Raw genomic sequence first — 20919 nt, forward strand, 5'->3', positions numbered from 1 at the left:
GTTTCTTCACTTTTCTTTGATTCTTAAAACATCAACATGTGACCCAGTCACATCATGTAATAAGAATCTCAGAATAGAAACTTAACAGAGTTAGATAGTGGACTTTACCTGAAATAGAGTCAAACTTATTGACTTGATCAACCTTATGATCTTTCAGGTAAATAGGCAGCTTCGCAATCAATGCCCCTTCCTTTGGCAATAGACACATATGGACCCTTTGGTAGGACTATCTCAGACTTAGCCATTCTCTTTACCATTTGGTCAACCGAGTTGACTATGGCCGATTCCTTTCCATTAGGAAGAGAAAACTTTTACTGGGTATCCATTGTTATCATTGTCAATGTCCATTGAAGGTTTGGGAAGTTGATCTTCTAATCAAATTTGCTTTACTAGTCCTCAAATCATTTCTGATTCAGCAGCACTAAGCAAATAGATAATATCATTAAGGGTCTTGTCATAGTCTATCTCATAGTAGTCCCAAAGGAACTCACTATGTGACTTAGAAAGTGATGGAACATCCAACTTTCTTAAGACTTTGACACCCAACTCTCCCGGCTTCTCAATATGTGATTTTATCTCCAAGATGTGATCACACATAGACTTTGCTTGCCAATAGGGCTTGAGTGACCTTAAATTTTTTTCAAGAACTTGTGGGTTAGGGAGAATAATTGGAGGAGGTGGAGGAAGTGAAGTTCCAAGAGATTTGGGAAGATCATAGATGTCTGAACTAGACATCTTTTGGGAGATATTCAAGATAGTTGATCTAAAGTCCTTAATATAACACCCAATATGAAATATTAAGGCTAGGACCCAACACAATATTTTATAACTTGGAAGAGGGATGCCGTAATCCAGGCTACAAAATATTTGAAGGTAGGTGAATGACGATTCACCAATTTCCACCATGAAAACGAAATAATTTAATTAGGTTTTACTTGGATTTGAAATTCCTAGATCTTTTGAGATTCATTGAAATTTTCAATGGCATGTTTCAATATCGAGTGTGCCCTTCAGGTTTTGTGACTGGGATGTCGAGGAACACAAAACAAGGTGTGAAGTAACCATGTAAATTACTTGGTACTCTTAAATGTTTATCACTCAACTGATGTGCCGGTTAACCACACACGCTCCACCGGCCTATGATAAACTTTAAGAAACCCTTTGCCTACCTTGTTAAATCAAGCTAGTATGCCGGTTAACCACACGCGCTCCACTAACCGACTTAAGCAAAGTGCAAAGTGTAATTTCATGGGTTAGCACCTTATTCGCATTTTCCTAAGTAACTAAGATTGGGAATTTATAAGTGTTTAGTTACTTAGTATTTATCATTAATACTTTTAATGAAGGGAGAATTATAGTCCTTGCCCTACCCGTTCGGCTAACGACCCTCCACCAGTCAAGGAAGCGGTGGGTGAGAGTGGACACCTATTAAACTGCCATTTTATAGGCAGTAACCTAATACCCCCCTTATAGACCGACTTCGTGAATGAGGTCTACTAACGGTAAGACTGACTTGCTCTTATACATATATATATATATATATATATATATATATATATATATATATATATATTATTAACTTATAATACTATAAAGTATAAGGGTTGAATTTTAACTTTTAAAATTCTAAGGGCTTAACTTGGAATTAAAGTAGTCATAAGGGAAAACTTTACAAATTCCAAAACTTGAGGGCAAGTTTTGAACTATTCAAAAACTTTTCAATTCCATAACTTATGTGTTTAAAGTAGTTTTAATTCAACAAACTCTTCAAGTTCCATAACTTGAGGACAAGTTATGGAATACTTTAAACCATTAAAGAATGTGACTTTTCTTTATTCATAACCTATGGAAATCTTTATGAGTTTTATGAATCTTAAATGTGACTTTTCACATAACTTGAGGACAAGTTACAAAAACACATTTTAGAATCAACTCTTAGATTAATTTGGATTGAAAATAACAATTTCACATAACATTCCTATTAATCTAAGCAACTCATAAGAACAAGATAATTCAATCAAACTTTTTCATGTAATTAGACTAACCATTAAACTAATACAAAACATGAATCTATTGACAATTATCTTTGAATTTGGATTAGCATGAACATTACCACATCAAAAACAGGTTTATAGGCTCAAAAACAGCTTAGGGTAATGTTCCAAATCCATTTCCAGCCAAAAAACTCAAAGATATGCTGTCAGGGGGTCCAACTCGTCGAGTGCATGAACCAACTCAACGAGTTGGATCGTTTTGAACACTTTTAAGGCATGGACTCGTCTAGTCTCCTAATGGACTCGCCGAGTCAGCTGCCCAGATAGCAAAAAAACTTTGATTTTTAAGCAGATTTTGCAAGTATAACAAGAAAACAAGCCTAGGCTCTAATACCACTGTTGGGTTTTGAGCATTCTAACACTCCTAAGTGTACAAGCAACCCTAAATACCTTGGATCTATGTTTTCTCTATTATACATGCAAATATGAATATTCCAAGGTATTACCCTAACTAGCATACAATCTTTGATACTTGGGTAATAAACTAGATAGAAATACATACCTTGTTGATGTAGCTTGACTCCATGAAGCTCGAGAGCCTAGTGCCCCAAGTGTGACACCTCAAATGGTTCACACAACATCATGAACACTTGGAATAACCATGAGAAGAAGACACTCCAAGCTCAAATTGACTAGCCCTCACATATGTATCACTTGTGTCAATTTCTTGAGCTAAAGGGGTCCTTATATAGTGTGCACATTAGGGTTACACCATGTAACCCATGACTTTACTCATTCCTTATGCTCCATGGGTTTTAACCTCCATGGAGTATCCATGGATCACCACATGGGTTAAACCCAACATAAGGAATCATGGATCATAAGCCCACATATATAAGAATGACTGATTTACATAATCAATCCTCATATATTTAATTAGTCTCTTTTTGATCACTAAATTAAGTCCAAATTAATTCTTGATCAATACTAATTAAATAACATGATTTCATATTAATATATTAGAATTTATAATATATTAATATGTCACAAATGTCTTCTCCTCACAAACGGTCTATCCAAATGTTCTGATGCCATGCAACCCAAATGGACCATGCCGAGTCGGGTCAAGTACATACCAATTATAGTTATGGACTTAGACACTAATCCAACACTTAGGGCTTTAGACTCTTTGAGGAACATAATTGATGACTCTAAATGAGCATTGAGTGAGATTTACTTAGAGTATATGATTTACAATAGTTGAAGGGTTATACATGAATAGAATTTTCTAGCTAAAATGCTAGTTGTGACATATTTCAACCCCTTCGGTCTCTTTCAACTGGTACTGGGTATATTTCAACCCCTTCGGTCTCTTTCAAGCGGTATCGAGTCTATTTCACCCCATAGCACTACCACATAATAACATAGCAAAAGAGCCACAGAGATAACAAGCAAATACAGGCATAACAAACAATTATCACGAAGACAATCATCATACTACAAGCATAAACTAGCGGTCGGAATTGGTGTCGTCGACCCACGGATACATTGAAGGAAACTCACCTCAGACTGAAGATATCAAATCACACTCGGGCTGTTGACTCGCGAAATCCTCTCACTAGATCACAAGTATAAAACCCTAATTAGAAATTAGGTCAATAGCCCACCATGAGGGTCCAAACCCTAAATCCTATCTTTGAGGGAAAAAGCTACTTAATCCTTGCCTTATTGGGCCTTACCAACCAAGGCCCACATACAATTAGTCCCAAGGCCCAAAAGATATGCCATGTCAAAAATGGGTCCAAGTCTAAAAGCCCATCACAAGAAAACTCACGGCCCAACAAAGGCCCAAAGTCCGTAAACCCCAAAACGGCCCGAAATAAATCCCAACCCCCCTCCCCCTATGGTGAGTACGCTCAGCATACTTCCAGTATGCCCGACGTACTCACTGCCTTAGCATCCACGAGACTTCTTGAGCGTACGTGCAACGTACGGTGCAGCTGGCCAAAGTCCACCTCCAAGGTCTTAATCTTTTAAGACCTAACGTCCAATTTTCAATCTAAGCTTATTAGAGTGTCTTAATCCATGAAGTTGCAAACTTTATACTTTTGGATGTCTTAAATAGGTCAAATCTTGAACTAACTTCATGAACCCAAATTCAACCCTTTCATGGTTGAACTTAATCCATCATGAAACCATTTTTATGCTCAAGGGACGTTAGAAACACTAGGATCTAACATTATAACCTTCTGGAGTAGCTCATACTCTCAAGAAATACCTGAAGGACCATTTTATGATGAAATAAACCCTAAACTACAAACTAACACATGAAGTCATCAAGGTAGAAACTTTTTTTACCTCCAATAAGCTAGAAATGATGAGAAACCTCTGGATCTACAAGCTCTTTCTAATCCAATGCTTCTTCACAACTCTTCTTCTTTTTCTTTAAGCACCACACACACCCAAAACACACACACACAAGCTCAAACTTTAGGGAAAATGGATTAGGATTTTGAGATATGACTCAAGAGGCAAAGGAGGCTGATAAGGTGATGAACTTGAATGACTTAATGAGCTTAAATAGGGTGTAAACCCTAAAAATTAAGGTTTGCCTCTGGCTTGAGTATGCCCTGCGTACGCATGGGTACGCCCAACGTTCGTAGGGGCCATCCCCGATGCGCGCATGCAAAGGAGTACGTTGTGCGTACCTTGTGTACGCCCATCGTACTTTGGTCTAGTTCTTGATTAATTGAAATAATGGTTAAAGGTTTATATCTGACGATTCGGGCGTTACAATAATAATAATGATGATGATAATAATAATGATGATGATAATAATAATAATAATAATAATAATAATAATAATAATAATAATAATAAAGACAAAAAGAACAACGAAATGACAAAAAAAAAAAATCGAATCAATGAAGGTGCAATAAATAATAATGGGGTACAATACGTAAAATTAAAAATATATAGTTTTTTTTGACTAAAAGTTAATATGATGTTACCCTAATTGCTTTGACTAATGTTAGATGTACAAATAGGTATGAAAGAGTAGGTATAGTAGCACCATATAAAATAACTTCGTAAGTTGAAATATGTTTTTAACATTTAACTTTGAAATTCACTTTTTTATTTTCTTTCGGTTTTTGTTTGTTTTTGTTCATATGTTTATTTTTCGATTTCGTTATTTATGTGTTAGTTATTTATTTGTTTTTCTTCGATTTGGTTTTTCGTTTCTTTCGGTTTCTGTTTATTTTCTTGTTTTCTTTGATTTGATTTTTTGTTTATTTCATTTTTTTTGTTTATTTTTTTTTGTTTTGTTTCCATTTGTGTTTTTTAGATAATAAAGAATAAATTTTAGTCAACATACTTTAAAATATAAACAATTTTTTTTTATGTAAACTACAAATTTCTGGTCTACACTTTCTTCTGCATACGTGGAGAGAAACTGTATACATTTACATATTGAAAAAAAAAAAAAACACCATCTTAAATATTGTCAATCCTATAAGTTTTTGTTTAAAAAAATTAACTAATTTACTATTCTTATGAAATGTTGTATAAAACTCTCTCATCTAAGTTGTTATTTCTTAGCATATGTCATATGTTTATTACGAAAAATAATTCTTCAAAAGAACATTATATAAAATTAATATACTACAAAACACAAAACTAAAATAAGTAGTACTAAATTTAGAGTCAAACTTTAATAAAGCTTTGACGGTTCAAAATAATTAAGGGAGTACATTATTGAATGAAGACGAATAATTGTATAAAACACAAAACTCAAAAAAACCATGTAACTAAAAACGGTGTGTCTAGCCGCACTGCAATTGACCACATTAATTTGAGATGAGAAATAAAGTATAAATATTTTCACTCAAAGTTCACAAAATTCTCTTGAGACAATCTAATTAGGCAATATGTAGTGTCAAAACGTGACAATGTTCATACTTCCTGATGGATAGGCTATATGCTATATAACATATATTACTTCTATTCTTTTGACAGTTTTCTTTTTAAATTTTATATGCCAATTTGTATTATTTAAAGTGATGCAGATGTCAGCATTGGTTGCTACACAAACTTCATATAGACCCCTGACTTTGAAAACACTCTTAAATTATTCATCAATTGTGACATTAACAACAGATTTTTAGGATATTCCCATCTGCGATACGCATATACATATCAGCACAAATTACAATATGTAATGCGGTTTGACTTTCCCTTAATAATTGAGAGGCGTCTCTGAAGATAAACAATGCTAGTCATGCAGAAGTCAATATGAATATTTTGCTCTTAGAATAAGTCAGTAGGAAACGTCCAAACTTTACCTTTTAGACACAAAAATTGAAATAAACAATAGGATGTGACCTCTTCAACTCTTTATTTATCTATATAGACCCTAAGACACATCTTTAGATATGCATATCACTACATCAACACAACCGTGCACCCCATAAAGCAAAGATCTTTAGGTCCATCAAGAGTACAAATCACACTTCATGGTTAGGAGTAAATAGACATGTCTAGATTATTCTAAGTGTTGGATGAGTGTGGATTTCCTCCTTTTTGGTTGCCATTTCACGAGATTATGCTGATACAATACCACTTGGAGGAATAAGAGTGGCCTTTGACTTGTAATTGCCATTTGTTACCATTTAAACATCAAAAACCAAACCCCTAATTTATAATAATATTATTATCATAAACCCAATTAAATTATGCCTTTAAAATTAATAACCCATCCACTTCAATTATGAATAAGTTCCAACAATATGTCTTTGGCCTAGCTAGTAGTACGATGAGATGCCCTCTCCAAAAGATTAGAAGGTTCAAGTATCGTATGAATAATTTATTAGAATATTAATTTACAATTAATATATCATACATGATTCAAAACTAGTATTAAAAATGACTCATATTTTAACAGAACAATTTGGGAGGTCATAGCACTTGAGATCCTTTGGTGTGTGATTTCTAAATCGTTTACCTATTACATGTTAGGCTAAATCTTGTGATGTTGTGCATTTGATCCATAATTAGCAATAAAATCTAACACAAGTTGACCTATTTTTACTTGAACAGGTTGAACTTGTATGCTTAGGATAGGAGCACACCATTAGAAAAAGAGTACTATATACGTGTACAAATTGAATATTTTATGTTTAGGGTAGGTCAGGAAGAAACGTCCAAATGTTAACTTTTAGAAGCAAAAATTATAATAAACAATCAGATGTGACCTCTTCAACTCTTACTCTCATTTTGACAAGATCTTCTCCTGTATTTATATATAAACACATCTTCATTTAGAGGATACATATCAGTATATCAGTATATCACTAATTACCCCAAGAAGTTAAAGATCGATCTTTAAGTCACTCCAGAGAATAAAAGACACTTTTATAGCGGGATATGGCTAGGAAGAGAAAGCTAGCAATTAATCAAGACCAGAGTCCTGAAGGGATCATGGTTTTTAGTGGGCCCCAGAAAGCCCGGAAGAAGTTTGTTGGGGTGAGGCAAAGACCATCGGGTAGATGGGATACGTTGCAGAAATCAAAGACACCATACAAAAAATCAGAGTATGGTTAGGGACCTTTGATACAGCCGAGGAAGCAGCTCGAGCCTATGATGAAGCCGCTTGCTTGTTACGTGGATCCAACACCCGAACCAACTTCTGGCCTTCTTCTCAATCCTTCTCCACCACACCCGCACTCCCATCAAAAATCACGAATCTTCTTCTTCATAGGCTCGAAGCCCGAAACAACACTCAACCACAATCTGCTTTGGTGAATCGACATGATGACGTGAAGCAACCGGAGGTGGAGGCAGAGTTCTTAGATACGTATTTTACCGATTTTTTAAACGATGTAGATGGGTATCTGCCTGTAAACAATATGATGGTTGGTGATGTTTGCAGCAACGTGAGCTTTGAATCGTGTATGCCTGTTGATGTGGATTCTTGTGGAGATACAAATGGTGGAGACGGGAGGGAGGAGGAGGAGGAGGAAGAAGAAGATGAAGGGGTGGATTTTAGGTTTATTGATGAAATTGGATCGGGTTACAATTTTTCACCATTTGAGATGGCTCAAGAAATGGCATTGGAGCAGGTTTATGATGGAGAGGAAGAAGAGCCGATGACGATAAGTGAAGCGATGAAAAGGATGAAATATGAACGTAAGTTTTCGGCTTCTCTTTACGCGTTTCATGGTATTCCCGAGTGTTTACAGCGAAAAGTTGGACCGGGAGGAGGTGTGAAGTGTAAAGAAAAGTCGAAAATGCAAAGAATGGTTCATCAGGAGATTGAAGAACGTAAAAAGGATGCAGTAGAGGAGTGTTTTGTTTCCTCTTTGGATGATGGAGAATTGTCGCTATGGAGCTCGCTTGATCTTCCTAGTATTTGTTATGTCAATTAGAGCTCGATTTAGGCCTTTAATTATATATTTTTTTTATACTTTTGGTGATTCTCTAATGTGGAAAACAAACGAAACAAGACCGAGGTGTATCCATATTCAATACTTTTTGTTCGTCATGTTCATCTGTCGGGAAGAGTATGAATCTTTTGGTGATCGTCCAACATGGGTCGGACTGATTTACCGGTATATATATATATATATATATATATATATATATATATATATATATATATATATATATATATATTGGAAGTATCATGCGAAAATACAAATAATTTACAAAAATACGAGAACCTATAACAATTCGACACCTCATTCTTACATAATATTTATATTTCAAATTCAAATAGAAGGTTGAGGGATATATATGTAATTCACTAAATAAGTATAATGCAACTTCCACAATCGGTTTTCTCAATTATTTTAAACTTAGTATAGTAACCACTTTATTACTACCAACTGTTTTCATAATTGGCTACCTACCGGAAATTTCCCACGAATATCTCACTTAAAAAAGCGAACAAAAAAAGAATATACATCAAAATACTTTGTTGACTTCCAAGTTTCTTATTCAAGTTTTTGATTCATTTATGATATGAGAAGGATAGTATTTTTTTTAAACTTGTCTACAAACAAATAATTGTGTTATAAGATAAATAAATAAACATAAAATATATCAAATGCATAAGAAAGAAATTTAATTAAAAATAATTGAAGTAAAATTTATAACAACTTTATTATATTTTTTTTATTAAGACTACTAAACATGAGTATTTGTCGGAATGGAATTCATAGATATGAATGCAAAAGGCACTTAGTATTGAATATGATAGTGAACTACAAGTTTAATAAATGGAATAATGAATTACATGTTTCCGTATATGGATCGCTAATAACGGCCTACACTCTCCATATAATATCTTGAAAAAGTATAAATTCCAATTAACCGGAAAGAGTGAACCTCAAGCCAAGTGTAATAAAAAGAAGGGTGAAAAACATCTTCACGTAGACTAATAGGCCATCTTCTCCGACATCAAGAAAGTTGGGTCAAGAATCTGCTGACCACCTCAAGACTATCATTGAACATGAAGGAATTCACAGTCTTTTAATTAGGTAAAAACAAATTTAAAAGCAAAAAAATTATAGGAAATAACAATAACTTTCATTTACTCTTTTTCTTATTAACACTTTCAGAAAAACATGCCTAATTATAGTCTTGTAATTTTGATTTCTTTTTCTCATAAAGGCATTTTACTTCAAATATCTACTTAATGATAACCCGTGAACATAATTCAAAAACCATCTCAGTGATGTTTGGCAGACAAGTATCAAGTAAAAGAAAACAAAAAAATATAATGTTGATGGAAATGTTGGTACTTTGAAGTAAAAATAATGCATACATTTTTTCATCACAAAACTAATAAAAAATTAAAGAACTTGCATTTCCAATTCTTTCCATTCTTTCCCCTTTCTTTCTATCCTCTTTTTCCAATCAAATATTTTTTATTTGTCCATCCAAAGCCAAGGCCTACCCACCAATCTCCAAGTAAAATTTTGTAATTATGTTTCAGTTAGAAAATTGTTAAAAGATATTCACAACACATCTGTTAGATTCATGATGGTCAAAGCCTATTTCACAAAAACAAAACACTTAAAACGTGTGACGAAGAAGAGACTGTAAAAATCAAACAAATATGTATTCAATGCAATGAAAGGGTCTATAAAATAAACTACTTAAAATAAAAAAATAATTTATTTTCAAAGTTAATGTAGCAACAACAGTTCTAAATATTAACATAGAAACAAAGTCAGTTTAAGTTTGAAAACTAAAAATAAAATCAAGAAAAGGAACAATTTGCACCACCTAATACATAAATTTTGTTTTATTGTGTAAAATCCGATTGCCTTATCAAGTAGGTGGTGGAGCTTACATTTTAATTTTGAATGGTAGGAAAACAAAGATGAAAAGTACTCAAATTAGCAACAAAAAATGAGGATCGATATCTAAAACAAAAAAAAAAATCAAACAATATGAATAACAAAATAATAAAAAGGTTTGAAGATTAAATTCAAGTTGGAGATAAACACTTTACTGATGTCAAATTAATGTTATGAAGTTCAAGTTGGAAACTTACTTTCTTCCGTATCAAAATAGAAAAGTCAAATGTGCATCCACTTTGGGAAGGGAATAAAAAAGTCAACCTGTACGACAAATCAAAACACAAGAAAATATATTAGAAAAGAAAACTTTCTCTACATAAAAAAGAAATTGATTCCTTGTGAGGAGAAAATGCAACGGGAAGAACATCATTAGCCAATACTTGACCCCCAAATATATCTGCTCAAAAAAGAAAAGTAAAATAATGCTTCATCCACAAGAAAGAAAATTTAACAAGAACAATATCACAAAACATACCCTTGAGCTACAAAGAGTTCAACCTTCAAAAGAAAAAGAAAAATCAGAAACAGAAACAAAAGATAGCAGATTTCACAGGGATATCAATAAAGAATATACAATCTGTCATCCTCAAAAGTCTTCATTCATGAAATCTTCATGTGTAAAACAGCCAGCGGCACCACCTCCTCTAACTGCCCATAGATATTGTGTACACCATTGAAGACCTTCTGTTCTTCTTGTTCTGTATTCACCATCAAGAGGTAAGGCCAGAAGCTCTATAACATTACGTAGGTTTATCTCTTCCTAAGCTTCATCAATTTGTGCTCGTAGATCTGGTGCAAGACTGCTTGTACCTTCTTCCTAAACGAGAGCAGATAAACAAGAACAACATATGAGGTTTCAAGAACTTAAAAATTCATTCTTACTCGATCTGGTGGTTCAAGATGCGATTTTTTTTATAGGAAAACAGAAAAGCAACAAAAGCAATAAAAGGATTTTTTTATTATTAAAAGTATTATCTGTAATAACTTCAGTACCGTCTCCAGCAATTCACAACCCTTAATATAATCTGGATGACACAACGCCATAGTGTCCCTTGAAATTTCAACATAGGACAGTGTCATTGCCAACACAACAGTAACATCTAAAATTTCATAGCCAAAAATTTCATTTTTCTTGCTTGAATGATTTGGGTAGTCTCTCTTTCAGTAAACTTTCACTAATTTGAAGCACCAATTCATCCTCTCCTACTTCTTGTAATAGGCATAGGGCTCCAGGAACCTTGAAAGTTCTAATATCAACTAATATTTAGTCAATGTTGTTCTTTAAATATCATAAACATTACTAGTAAGTTAGATCGTTGGCCGACTTTTCTTTCTCCAACTGTTCTTCATAGCCGATTCTAGTGTAATTCATATAATATTATGCTTTACACTGACGTATAATGTAACACCCAAATTTTTCGAACAGATTTTTCATTTCAAAATCGCATACTTTTCATAACATATTGTATAGAAATCTCGTTTATTCAAAATACAAGCACAACTCCATTAATAATCCAGGATCCTCAAAAATACAACTCTTTCTCTGGTGTGTACAATCAAGCCGGTGCCGTCCCGCGATCCTGAGAAACCTGAAACACATAACACATAACACTGTAAGCACAAAGCTTAGTGAGTTCCCCAAAATACCACATATAACACATATTAGCCACTCGAGGCTATAACTCTGTGGACCCTCTAGTCCTAACTCTGTGGACCCTCTGGTCCTAACTCTGTGAATCTTCCGGTTCTAACTCTGTAAACTCTGGAACATTCACAGCATAAATCACATAGAAATAATGCAGTGCATCACAATCACATAAATAGCATACAAGATACTCTGTCATATAACTCTAATTACCACTCTAGGTAAAGTATAGTGAGAAGACTCACCTCGCATGATGTCGGATACCCTCTCGTGCTCGATAACCCGACCTAGCCTCCTCCTATCAAAACGATAACATCTCAAATAAAAATCATCTCATGTTCTCATCCCTAATAATGGGTAGAAGACCATTATACCCCTCTTTGACCTCTCTTGAATCAGCTTGACCAAAACCCCAAGGTCAACTGAAGTCAACTCTAGTCAACGGTCAAACTTTGACCAGACTCGTCGAATGCACTCGAGTGACTCGGCGAGTCCATGCGTGTCCTCTGAATCCTCAAAAAGCCTCACTCGACTCATCGAGTTAACCTTTCACTCGACGGGTTACCACTGGTCACGAATCGCGGGGCAACCCGACTCGACTCGTCGAGTCCCCATATGGACTCGGCGAGTTCCCTCCATGGCAACACTCAAAAGACCTTCTAAGGTCAGATCTGTTTCTCTAACTTATAGATCTGACCTTCTTACACCCAATAATCACGTAAAGGTTCAATCTTTAAGCTCATGCAACCCTCTTATGCCCTTATATGAAGAAATAGCTCCTAAAATGGCAACCTAGATCCATAACCCCAAAGGGACTGCATAAAGCTGGAAGATTGGGACTCTCTGGACCTCTTAAGGTCCAGATCTAAAGCTTATTCCACATTGGGACCTCATATGCATCATATACTATCTAAGAAAGGGTAAAGAAAACCCTAGATTCAAGGATTTTACACAAAAACAGAAGGAAGGGGCGAAATACTACCTCAAAATGGAGATCCTTGCTTAGATGTCTCAGAATAACAACCTCCTTTGGTCCTTCAAGCTGGATCCCTTCACTTCATTTGAAAAACCACACCAAAATTACTTGATTTCATCACAAGAACTCTTCCTTGGCTCCAATGGCGATTTAGGGTTTCTCACAGGAGATATGAGGCGCACCCAAGGTCATAAGTTCCTTTAAATAGGCTCCAACCCCGGAACTTAGGGTTTTCTCTGCCCAGTACCTACTCGGCGAGTCCATCCTCGGACTCGTCGAGTCCGCTCATTAAATCCACGTGGCAATCTCGACTCGACTCGGCGAGTTGGTCTCTCAACTCGTCGAGTCCCTCCTCAAATCTCAAGATTGACATACACAAACATGTCCCTGGAAATCCGGTTGTTACAATTCTGCCCCACTTGAATTAGATTTCGCCCTCGAAATCGCTCCTCCACCACATATAGATCCAATTCATTAACCAAACAGCACCATCGAAAGGGTCTCATACCACACCACTTTCTTCCTCTTTGGACACCTGAATCCAAATAGGAATTCCTCCCTTGAAAAGGACAGACCCATCTGCCACTATGTTACCCCTTCTGACTCTCAAGAATCTGGAACTCTAGTAGCCTGACACACAGCCAGACCGCCCTCTCCAGATGTCACCACGTTATTCGCTCCTGAATAACAAACCCCGATAGCTCACTGCCCCTCTGATTCTCTAGTGGGAACCGATAAAACAAGTCCATGCCCAAAACTGGCTACCGATCACTCGACCCAGACATGATAAACAATCCAGATCATATGCCAAGGAGTGGAAAGATCACATCACACTAGGGGCTCATCCACTATACTGCAATCACAACCCTTCTGAACAACGAACCCTCAACACCCTGTCCTCAGACACGAACAATGACCATGCTTGTTCAGAAGCGTCCCCCGACATCTGACAAACATAAACCTCAGCTCCCTTCTTAATATCCCTTTCAAGACTGAGCACCAGGTCATCTCCCGACCCAGCAATTGAACCTCAAAGGGTTACCCAGCAATTGAACCTCAAAGGGTTACCCCCAGGCTCCCGAATACTCAACCCAAATAAGGCTACTCAAGCCTAAGAACTCTCCTGCGTCATGCTCTGATCAACAAATAACGCGGCTCCCTGCCGCATCGTGACACCCTCTTACTGACTAGTGGGTACTACGGCTCCCCGCAGTATCACAACACCCTCTCGCTGACTAGTGAGTACTACGGCTCCCCGCAGTATCACAACACCCTCTCGCTGACTAGTGAGTACTACGGCTCCCCGCAGTATCACAACACCCTCTCGTTGACTAGTGAGTACTACAGCTCCCCGCAGTATTACAACACCCTCTCCCTGACTAGTGAGTACTACGGCTCCCCGCAGTATCACAACACCCTCTCGCTGACTAGTGAGTACTACGGCTCCCCGCAATATCACAACACCCTCTCGCTGACTAATGAGTACTACGACTCCCCGCAGCATCACCGCAACCTCTCACTGAATAGTGAGTACTACGGCTCCTCGTAGCATCACCACAACCTCTCTGCACTGACTTATTAAAACTGCAGCTCACCGCAGTCATACCGCACTTACTCTTACCACTTCACAATCTCCTCCTCAGGTTGACACCACACTACGATCATTAACTCGTGCTCTGCGGCCCAGCATAGATAGGTACGCACACACCCATCCAGGCTAAGCATCACTACTTCGGACGACCACCGTCGTGTCAAAACCTTTTTTTCTCGCTGCAATTCACATTCTCAAATAAATCCATTTGATGTCAATTAGGTGAAGGGCCCCCATCGGAACCATAAACACTTGATACACCACTCGTCATCTCAAACTCAAACTCAAAATAATCCGAGATTTTAGGACATTAAACTCGGATACCCCGGAATACCATCACAACGCCTCGCAGTGTCTTAACTCTACCACTGATCTCATACTCATGGCATCATACTTAGATACCGCATTGCTTCCTCGGAACCTCGCAACCGGTCTTTCCCTCGTGTCACTTGTAACCCCGGAATACTCCATCTCCCAATTTAAAACACGGAGAAATTGCCAACGACTCAGAACACGAAGATGACAATCCGAAACTTCCTCCTCTATTGCTCAAAACTCATGCAAGAATACTCTTAACGACCTTGAAGTTGGTTGCCCAAACAACTTCTTCCCTTCCCATACTGTATATAATAGCCCATACTCTGATCCAGAAATTCTCAACCGCCGAACTACCCTCACAAGCCAACCTCCTCGAATTCACCATTTAACCTTGAAGGATTCCTAACCATCATAAGGTCTCCGACCAACGGCCACTTGCCGTAGAGACACTCATCCTTTCTCAAACACGTACCACATGCACTATCTCACTCTGCACCTCTCATTGACCACCAATAACCCTGGTCTCAGGAATCTGTACCGCAGGCCTCTCTATCTAGTTCTCTAACCGCTCTTGAACAAATCTCTTATCTCCTCAAAAAGTACCCGTTCTCCCCCACTCAGGGTTCGAACCATCACCAATTGGTTGGCCAACAATCTAACCCACATACTGTTTTTACCAATAACATCGCACTTACTCTTGGAAGGTGATACGCAATGCTCGATGATCTCCCCGATGGAGGTCAATAAATTCCAAATACCCCGAATCTCCGATGAAATCCTCAGAAACTTCTCATCATGGCTACCTCTAGTCCTTCAGAATCTCGTACCATCCCACTACCGGACATCTCGACTGTCCAGTCGTAGCCCTGACTCTCAGTCTGAAAATAACGAACTATCATATTCCTCATCCTCGACTCTTCAACCAACGTTCCATCACGTGGGTTGTAATAAGAGTGGAGTCCTCATTACCACACTCGATACTCATCATAGACAATAAGAGCCACCGCTCCAATATCCTCTTCTTGATCGTCTGCCGCTGCAGCTAATACATGCCCTACTATGCTCAAATAGGGTGTATCCTTGTCCTTAATCATCTCAGTCCCCGCTGACAACCTGCTCATGCTCTAACATTACCTCTCGGCAGACATACTGCCCAAAATACTCTGATGAAAGATCGTAACCAAAGCTACCCCACAGGGCTCACCCCCAACCTTGGAAACCGAAAATCTCAATACCTCTCCTGTTTCTCACAGGAACAGAAATAACACCGCTCAGGTCATAGAAAATGACATCTCCACCATCGGCTGATTGTTCAACTCATGCCGTAATCCTCCATAACCGCCATTTCTACTTATTCTTGAGTCTTGCGACTCCAATTGGCATCTCACCAACAATCCCTCGGAGCTAACTTAATTTCCCTTTTAAGGGATGCTTCCCTAAAACTCGTTCATCATGGCCCTCTAGCCCCATACTCTTTCACCTCTGATCTCAGTCTAACCAATCACCACGGAATAACTGGTAGAACCAATAACACTAACTGTCACGGGTCATGGTACTCGAACCATGTGGCCACCTCTCGATCTGCTATGAATCATGGTACCGAACCATGTTATCTCTTCTTAATCTGCTACGAATCATGGTACTCGAACCATGACATCACCTCTCGATCTGCTACAAATCATGGTACTCGAACCATGACACCACCTCTCGATTTGCTACAAATCATGGTACACGAACAATGAAATCACCTCTCGATCTGCTGCAAATCATGGTACTCGAACCATGGAATCACCTCTCGATCTGCTACTTAAAACCTCCAGAATGTTCCCTGTATCGAGTATAGGTCCTCTGCTTTCAGTAGTACGGGCTCATACTACCTGCCACATCTACGCATACTTTTTACACGGACCGTCCCCGAGTTCCTAAGGAGCTGCTCAACCTTCTTGATCACCAATCTCGTCACGCGTGTTCGCTCCTCTGCGAAATGCTCTACTCTGTCAGCGTACTCATCTCACTAGGTTCACCCTTTCCTAGGCTCTTCCTAGATTCTCACACTTCTCCGCCATCAGTTGCTGAAGAACTCCTTATGATGCCAACCATCTACCTCCTGAATATCGTCATATTCACTTAGTAGGTGACTCCCATCATCAAGAGTTCCACAAAGCACGAAGCAAGCAACATTCGGGCATCGAATAATCTCTACCAACATGTAAAACCACTCTAGGTTATTACTCACTTGCTCTCCTCACACTCAAAGGATATCACCGAACTCGAGCAACTTCACCCCACGCGGGCGTCTGACTACTCTCTCAGTAGACTCCTCAAATGCTCATCTAGGTATCTCTCCTAGATTACTCCTCTACTCAGATCCCTCTCTAAAAGGACTCCTGTTGGATACTCATACTCAGCACATACTCGAACGCACATCACATATAATAGCAACTCCTAGGCTAAGGCATCACAAATCAGGCCACTCTAGTCCTAAGATATGAAATACCTAGCCTATCTCTAGCATGCATAGCATATCATATAATATTTCATAACACATAATGTAAGGGTATTTTGGGAAATCACCGTTCGGGCGCTGGCTGATCGTACACACTGCTCCGTTCTGATTTTCTCAAAAATTTGATACTCTTTTTAGAAAAATTGTTTCTTTTATGAAAATTTCCTCAAATCCTCAGTTTGAGTTCAGATACGCCCGAAGGTGCATCCGAATCCCTCAAACCAAGGTTCTGATACCAACTTGTAACACCTAAATTTTTCGAACAGATTTTTCATTTCAAAATCGCATACTTTTCATAACATATTGTATAGAAATCTCGTTTATTCAAAATACAAGCACAACTCCATTAATAATCCAGGATCCTAAAAAATACAACTCTTTCTCTGGTGTGTACGATCAAGCTGGTGCCGTCCCGCGATCCTGAGAAACCTGAAACACATAACACATAACACTGTAAGCACAAAGCTTAGTGAGTTCCCCAAAACACCACATATAACACATATTAGCCACTCGAGGCTATAACTCTGTGGACCCTCTGGTCCTAACTCTGTGGACCCTCTGGTCCTAACTCTGTGAACCTTCCGGTTCTAACTCTGTAAACTCTGGAACATTCACAGCATAAATCACATAGAAATAATGCAGTGCATCACAATCACATAAATAGCATACAAGATACTCTGTCATATAACTCTAATTACCACTCTAGGTAAAGTATAGTGAGAAGACTCACCTCGCATGATGCTGGATACCCTCTCGTGCTCGATAACCCGACCTAGCCTCCTCCTATCAAAACGATAACATCTCAAATAAAAATCCTCTCATGTTCTCATCCCTAATAATGGGTAGAAGACCATTCTACCCCTCTCTGACCTCTCTTGAATCAGCTTGACCAAAACCCCAAGGTCAACTGAAGTCAACTCTAGTCAACGGTCAAACTTTGACCAGACTCGTCGAATGCACTCGAGTGACTCGGCGAGTCCATGCGTGTCCTCTGAATCCTCAAAAAGCCTCACTCGACTCGTCGAGTTAACCTTTCACTCGACGGGTTACCACTGGTCACGAATCGCGGGGCAACCCGACTCGACTCGTCGAGTCCCCATATGGACTCGGTGAGTTCCCTCCATGGCAACACTCAAAAGACCTTCTAAGGTCAGATCTGTTTCTCTAACTTATAGATCTGACCTTCTTACACCCAATAATCACGTAAAGGTTCAATCTTTAAGCTCATGCAACCCTCTTATGCCCTTATATGAAGAAATAGCTCCTAAAATGGCAACCTAGATCCATAACCCCAAAGGGACTGCATAAAGCTGGAAGATTGGGACTCTCTGGACCTCTTAAGGTCCAGATCTAAAGCTTATTCCACATTGGGACCTCATATGCATCATATACTATCTATGAAAGGGTAAAGAAAACCCTAGATTCAAGGATTTTACACAAAAACAGAAGGAAGGGGTGAAATACTACCTCAAAATGGAGATCCTTGCTTAGATGTCTCAAAATAACAACCTCCTTTGGTCCTTCAAGCTAGATCCCTTCACTTCATTTGAAAAACCACACCAAAATTACTTGATTTCATCACATGAACTCTTCCTTGGCTCCAATGGCGATTTAGGGTTTCTCACAGGAGATATGAGGCGCACCCAAGGTCATAAGTTCCTTTAAATAGGCTCCAACCCTGGAACTTAGGGTTTTCTCTGCCCAGTACCTACTCGGCGAGTCCATCCTCGGACTCGTCGAGTCCGCTCATTAAATCCACGCGGCAATCTCGACTCGACTCGGCGAGTTGGTCTCTCAACTCGTCGAGTCCCTCCTCAAATCTCAAGATTGACATACACAAACATGTCCTTGGAAATCCGATTGTTACATATAATACTAAAAGAGGGATTTCACAAGCTGCTTGAAGAACATGCTTCCGAGTAATTAATGCGTCGTCATTATATTCATACTGATGTGGTTTCAAAGACCTAGCTTCATAACATCTTCTAATTCTGTCTCCGAGGAAGTGAGACTCCGCGTTGAGCATTCAGTAGAAGTCGATGGGAATACATATGTGGCGGTAGAGAGCATGAGAGGGTAGTGGAGATTAGATCATTAGGGTCGGCATTATTGGTCTGACCCCGATTCCTTAAAGCGATGCTTATCCTTACAATCTTTCCGAAGGTGGTAACATAAAGAGAGAGGTGCATTCCGACGATAGATAGAGGCGGATGAGGGCAACGGGGGCTGGCGGTTCTTTCCATGAGTAATGGGTTATAACCGCCTAAAATGACTCCGATTATTTAATTACCAAACTATCCTTCCCTGTCAATTTAAAAGAGTATAAATTATGAAAAAATAATTAAACTCTTAATTACATTTGTCAATTCCTGAATGGTTCTCATCTTTTCGCAAATTACTTGTATTTTTGCATGAACCTACTTATATATATATATATATATATATATATATATATATATATATATATATATATATATATATATATATATATATTGTATTTAAAGTAATTATTGTGTTATTGTATGCAGAAATGTGGGTCAATCAAATTTAAATAAAAAATTAAATAAGTAAATAAGTAAATAAGGGTATTTTAGTAATTTGTTTAGTAAGTTCCAAAAATAATCCCTATAATCATGGTATTGACTTTTAACCTAAATAAATAAGCGTGTCTTCGTCAATCTCCCACCCGGTAAAGCCCTAGCATCCTAGAGGGTATCGACGCTTTCAGATCGTGTTCTGAAACCCCCGTCCACGAGTTCTAATCGGAAGGGTGCTCAACTTGTTCAAAGGCATCATAAGCTTTTTTAGATTCACCAGTTCATACCCGATGTTGGCGGGGAGATACAAAATTCGTGAGTCCTGCATTTGAATCTGGGAGGGAAGAACAAAAATTAAATTAGGTTATTTAATTACCTGTATTTACAAAGTCCATCACGAAGTAAGCTTGTTCCTCGATACATTTAGGATCTACAACTTCTTTAGCGATCTGATGGGATCTGGTAGTGTTTCAAATAGATTAGCAGAAACATCAAGTGCCTCGAGATTCGTGAGTCCTGCAACTGAATCTGGGATGGCCTGTTTCAATACAAAAAAGTTAATTAGGGAAAAATCGAGAAAGCAGAAAGAGATATCTGTGATTTGATTCCTTTAGATCGATCTGAAGATGATTGAAAGAAGATGACGGAGGAAAGAGATGGTCTTGATCGTGATAGTCACAGTAAACGTCCCAAAGTTCATTCCCTTGCACTTTGAGACCCTCTTTCTTTTTCTTTATTAAAAAATATATGTTTTTAGTTGATCAATATGCTACTCAATCACCATTTGGTTCTGCCAATTCTGAGCTTTGGGCATATTAGAATTTTCTTTTTACAATTTCACAAAAAGAAAATCGCATCTAGTCCTTAGTGTTCAAAAAATACACATGTAAATCTTAGGGACTAGATGATATTTAATATTGAAAGAAGTTGCAATCTGTAAGTTTTATTTTATCATTGTTATTCCTTTTCTTTTGGTTTTCACAAGA

At 37.9% G+C, this 20919-nt stretch overlaps 1 long non-coding RNA gene and 1 pseudogene across 2 annotated transcripts; one reads left to right on the plus strand and one right to left on the minus strand.

Annotated features, from left to right (window-relative positions):
- The first annotated feature begins 7341 nt into the window (after window positions 1-7341).
- On the plus strand, window positions 7342-8535 carry LOC145109266 (ethylene-responsive transcription factor ERN1-like; annotated as a pseudogene).
- Window positions 8536-9239: 704 nt separating this feature from the next.
- On the minus strand, window positions 9240-11268 carry LOC145169359 (uncharacterized). 2 transcript variants are annotated; one of them, XR_013742449.1, is made up of 3 exons: window positions 10836-11268; window positions 10555-10757; window positions 9240-9492 (listed from the first exon to the last, which is right to left on the minus strand). It is a non-coding gene; the product is annotated as an uncharacterized LOC145169359 (long non-coding RNA). The 2 variants fall into 2 exon arrangements; XR_013742448.1 differs by having other exon boundaries at window positions 10555-11268.
- Between the last annotated feature and the right edge of the window lie 9651 nt (window positions 11269-20919).

This window comes from Lactuca virosa, chromosome 4 (genome assembly GCF_052849685.1).
Source record: "Lactuca virosa cultivar CGN04683 chromosome 4, Lactuca_virosa_CGN04683_v6, whole genome shotgun sequence".
Lineage (NCBI taxonomy): Eukaryota > Viridiplantae > Streptophyta > Magnoliopsida > Asterales > Asteraceae > Lactuca > Lactuca virosa.